The 5370-nt window shown below is 40.1% G+C and overlaps 1 long non-coding RNA gene across 4 annotated transcripts in view; it reads right to left on the bottom strand.

Moving 5' to 3' along the window:
• Positions 1 to 459: 459 nt before the first annotated feature.
• The window catches only part of LOC111947338 (uncharacterized), a 17480-nt gene continuing 12569 nt past the window's right edge, over positions 460 to 5370 (bottom strand). The window contains exons 2-7 of one of the 4 annotated variants that reach the window (XR_013655094.1): positions 4996 to 5086; positions 4137 to 4834; positions 3603 to 3736; positions 2681 to 2820; positions 1817 to 1942; positions 460 to 1094 (exon numbers count right to left, since the gene is read on the bottom strand). This is a non-coding gene — a long non-coding RNA (uncharacterized LOC111947338). The remainder of the gene's footprint in view (positions 1095 to 1816; positions 1943 to 2680; positions 2821 to 3602; positions 3737 to 4136; positions 4835 to 4995; positions 5087 to 5370) is intronic. The other 3 variants (XR_013655096.1, XR_013655093.1, XR_013655095.1) reach the window with 3 other exon arrangements.

The raw sequence follows: 5370 nt of genomic DNA, 5'->3' as shown, positions 1-5370 counted from the left end.
AGGAATGGAAGATAAAATGGGATGCCAAATCACTTGAGTACTTGGGGGTGAATATACCTAAAGACCCAGCAAAACTATATCTGGATAACTATTAACGTACAAATACCAATATCAGAAAAGACATAGAAAGATGGTCCACATACACACTACACTGTCAGAAAAAATGTGCAAAATTTGTACCTTTAGAGGTACAATGGCTTGTCACTGGGGCAGTACCCTCAAGGGTACAAATGTTGTACCCTTTCATATAGGTGCGTATCTGTACCCTTTCAGTATGTACCTTTCAAAGGCAAATATGTACCTCTGTGGACTAAATTGTACCTTATAGTGCTATGGTACCATAATGTACCTTTAAAAAAGGTACAAATTTGTTCTTTTAAGGGTACTGCCCCAGTGACAAGCCTTTTGTACCCTTTGATGGCAAATTTGTACCAGATACAGCACATTAAAAGACCAGTATACTGTTTATCACATTTATTAAACATTCAAAACAATTACAATTCTGACATTTCACAGTATGTACAGTGTCACAACAGGATGCATATATTTACAATTATTAGCAATTTTACAATAATGAAAAATCTATATTTTTCCTTCAGTTCACATTGCATTCATTGTAACTATAACCTTAACATTTGATCAATTGTAAACAGCACATAGCACTTCAGTTACCATTTTTAAACCATGAAATAAAACTTGTGACATTAACAAAAGAAGCACTAGACCTCATTTTAAGTACATCTTTCTACTGCATTCTACATTTTCTAAAAATAGATAATAAAAAAGTAAACTCAGAACCAAGTTTAAATGCATAATTTAAATAATAAAATGCATAAATGTGATAAGATAATATTGATACGAATTCTAAAAAGAAGAACTATAAAACACACTAAAGATTACCAAGGATTACGTTTATGTCAATACCTAGTAGATCCTCTGCAAGCTTCTCTTCTCTTGATTCTTTGGAGACTTTGGCCAATGGAGCTTTTCTTTGAACAAGCTCAAGCACCTTTGGCACAATACTGGTAAACGCCGTCCTTGAAGCGCTGGCTTAAACTGACAGGTGATGGATGCATTCGGTCAACATCAAACAACTGAAAATTGAAGAAAATTAGAAAATTAATCATTCACTTTAACTAAAACAAACAAAAGACATAAAACAGTCTAATATTCTTTGTTGCCATTTCCCTTTAGTGATCTCATTGTATAAATATTACTTGGCTTGAATGACTATATATTTATATATGAGTTTAGAAAAACCGTGGGCTGCACGGTGGCGCAGTGGTTAGCGCTCTTGCCTCACAGCAAGAAGGCCCCCGGTTCAAGTCCCGGCTGGGGGACGTGAAAAACAGAACATCAGTGGGGGACCTTTCTGTGTGGAGTTTGCATGTTCTCCCCGTGCATGCGTGGGTTCTCTCCGGGGTCTCCGGCTTCCTCCCACCATCCAAAAACATGCTTCATAGGTTAATTGGCAACTCTAAATTGACCATAGGTGTGAGTGCGGGAGTGAATGGGTGTGTGAGTGAGGACATTCTACCCTGCAACAAACTGGCGACTTGTTCAGGGTGTCCCCCCTGCCTTCGCCCACAAGTGGCCGGGATAGGCTCCGGCAGCCCCGTGACCCCGAAAGGGATAAAACGGTTAAGAAAATGAATGAATGAATGAATGAATGAATGAATGAATGAATGAGTTTAGAAAATTACAATGTTTTTACAATTGAGTTAAAGCTGTTAATGATCATTTTAGCAGATGTCTCAGCTCATATTGACATTCAAAATGTATTTTAAGCTGAGAACTGATTTAAAATGTCACTGACCCCTGAGGTTGTCTTCAAGAAAGGGTACTTCTTTAGTATATCCTCTCGCACCTTGCTGTACTGGATATGCAGGACATTCACATGACCTTCAACGGATGATGCATCCTCTCCAATGACAGCAACCACCTATTGGATCAAATTTAAAAGTCCATATTAATAATAAAAAATACAACTGCAAGCACTGATTACTGGGGTTAAAGCACTTTGAGATGATGTTTAAAGACAGTTTGTGCAGAGTGGTTTGGAGTTGATCAGAAATTAACTTCTGAGTTGTAGGCGGGGCTATTGACACAGTAGTTACCCTCTGCTGATGTCCGATCATCCCTTTGTTTACGCCCTCTCCCGCTAGCTTACAGTCCTTCCAACCTAAAACTAACATTAGTGGTGAAAGCAAAATGTTGAGCAATATTGAAGCTTTCCGGCCATAGTTTAGATCAAGCTCAGACAAGTATGATGAAGATGTTAATGGATCTGTTTGTCTGCAAGTGGACGCATCAGAATAGAGCAGAGCAGAGGGACTCTGACCCACCTCATTTCATGTGGTGCGTCACAATAGAGAGCTTCCTCAAACTGCCTTTATTTTGTCTGTTCCTGATTCATCCCAATTTGAGTGAATTCTCAGATGTGCAGTTTCAAACGTGTTCTTTTAAACGTGCCCATCATGAGAAAAATACTGCGACAAGTTAAAAATGGGGGACCCGCTCCAATGAAAGTTATTTTTTAAAATGTAGCATTTTTATGATGACATATTGTTATAAGATTTAAGAATAAAACTGTGTTTCTGAATATTTATTTTCTCAAATTGGGATGAATCAGGAACAGATGAAAAGATGTAATTTGAGAAAGCTTGTAGTTGTTACGTACAAGCTACATTTGGCAGGCCACAAGCTCCCTGCTCCGCTTGTCTTCATTCTTCTCGTCTGAGTTGGCATCTGGCTCACATCTAGAAGGCTGGATAGCTCCAATATTGCACGCCAATTCTGTTGCTTGGGGGTTGTGAGGGACTGTAAGGTAACAGGAGCGTAAACAATGGCATGATGGGAAGTTAAGGCCTGTTAACTCTGCAAAACAGTCCTGTCGAGAACTTGAAGGTGAATTCCAATTGAACTGCAGAAACCATGTCCCAGAAAACATTTTTCCCCCTCAAAAACTGCATAATCAATGTCTGTCTTTGTATAATAATAATGGATTGGATTTATCTGCGCTTTTCAAGACACTCAAAGCGCTTACATTGTGTCCATTATTCATTCACTCCTCATTCATACATGGTGATGGTAAGCTATGGTTGTAGCCACAGCTGCCCTGGGGCAGACTGACAGAGACATGGCTCCCATTTCGCGCCTACGGCCCCTCTGACCATCACCGGGATCATTCATGCACATTCACACAAGGAATGTGAAGTGAAGGAGGGTGAAGTGTCTTGCCCAAGGACACAACGACATTTTTTGGCTGGTGGGAGCGGGGATCGAACCGCCAACCCTTCGGTCATTGGACGACCCGCTCAACCACCTGAGCCACTGTCGCCCGTATAGTCAATATCGTGTTAATTATGCAGATCTTTGTTGAAGGAAATACAGAAGAATTATATGTTTGTATGATGAGGACAGTATTCCAGAATGTATTCAATGTGTTGTGACTTACTCACTCGGTGCAATCTGCTGTTTCCCTAGAAAACTTTAAACTAGTTTGGATGATCTGCCTTACTGCACTGTTTGACAACTAAACTGAATTGGAAAGACAGCCTGACTTTGAATGCTTGAAATGACTGAAAAGATTATTTACTTACTTTGGCCAGAGAGGTGTCTTCAACTCTCCGTCTTGTTGTAGGACTGTGTTGTAACATTATGGTGTCATCTGAGTCCACTTCAGTGTCTCCACTTGAACTGGTATTGCAGCTCTATGCAGGACAACTCGGCTGATCTGTCAAAGTATTAAAGCTTTGAGTTGCTGTAATATTTAAATTAGTATGATAGCAAAAACAAAAAAGTAAAAACAAAGATTTTTAAATACTGACCGACTTAACAGTTTAGCAGATTTATTATCTTGTCTAAGACAGCAATAGGATATAAAACTCATACTTATTTGCCCGTGTTTTGTTCCCCACACTATCCTGTCAAATAAATCATTAACCCTCAGACTCCTATTGATGCAAATATACAATCAAAACTCTTCAGCTCAAAAATGTTCTTAATTTAGCATGTACTTGAAAGCAAAAACACAGATTATTTCCCTTGGAAATAAATTCAGGCATCAAAGGGGAATTTACCCAAAACCATTCAAAACAAAATAGATAAACTACAATTTAAAAGAAAAACTTCACCTTCTGGATTTGTATCTTCGGCCAGACAAATTTCAAACACACCAAGGTTTGGGTTTTTCAACAGGAGATCAAAAACCTGCTCATCAACTTCTGTCTTTGAGTCATCAAAGACTTTCTGTCATGTCCGCTGCAGCACTCACCTTGTTTGGCCAGGCTTCCTGTGGGAGCAATCAGGCTCCATGGAGGACACCTGGTCATGCCCCTTCATAAGTCCACGCCTGTGCTGCACTCATTGCCGGAACGTCAGTCTTCTCTGATTCATTCCAGCTAAACTGTCCACGCATCCGCACGGATCGTAAGCTACCGTCACGTCACGTCACGCCACGCCACGCCATCGCCTCGCCTTCTCCTCGCCTTCTCCATCCACACGGATTTGCATTGTAAGCCAAAGACTTTCCATTGACTTTATAAAGTGGAGATTCCTCTGCCGAGGTCTCCTAGTGTTTACAACTTCATCACCGGCATCCAGGCTCTCTCCCCCCTCCCAGCTCTGTCCGCTCATTTCCTCTCACGGCTGTGAGTCCACCAAGTCCTGCTCCCCCTGCTGGCGGGAGGTTTCCACGCTCCCTCATCACTCCAACCCTCTGACCAGGACAATAAACACTATTTAACCTTTACTCTTGGGTTTGCTTTCTGGCTGTCCTCGACTAAACCTGACACTTTCAAGTCCAAGGTTGGGATGTTGAACTTTTTGGCAGCTGTGAACACAGCAGAATTATGTTTAGAATACAGCACAGAAATTATCTTTAAATTAAAAAGCAATTAAAAACATCTGTTTGCATCACAGCTGACAGTTTACCCACAAAGTTGACTGATTCCTGTAAAGAAAAATGCTGGAAATTGTGATGTTTCCACTCACCGCATTCCCAAAAGGATTTGTAGGTCAGCTGAACTTCAAAACATTTTTTTTTTTTGGCGTTCGACATGTTCACGCACAGCTTGCATCTTTCCTGGTGGGAAAAATAATAATATATTACAAAAAAGAAAAAAACATTACAACACCAAAAGGTACCAACACAGCATTTATTCAGATCGAAGTCCTGTTCCAAATGAATTAATACATTTTAAAATAGTAATGGCAAATATACAGTTCACACTAGCTGCCACAGCAATGTTGCAGAATTTGCAGAACTGCTAAAAAAAAAACACTGACGACAATGCACTGGCTTCTAAGGGCCTACAGATTTATTTCTTGGAAGTTCGTTTAAAATTTTTTTTTTTTTTCCTGGTTTAT

This window comes from Oryzias latipes, chromosome 3 (genome assembly GCF_053564925.1).
Source record: "Oryzias latipes strain Hd-rR chromosome 3, Olatipes_Hd-rR_3.1".
NCBI classification, from domain to species: domain Eukaryota; kingdom Metazoa; phylum Chordata; class Actinopteri; order Beloniformes; family Adrianichthyidae; genus Oryzias; species Oryzias latipes.
This window is presented reverse-complemented; position numbering and strand designations above follow the sequence as displayed.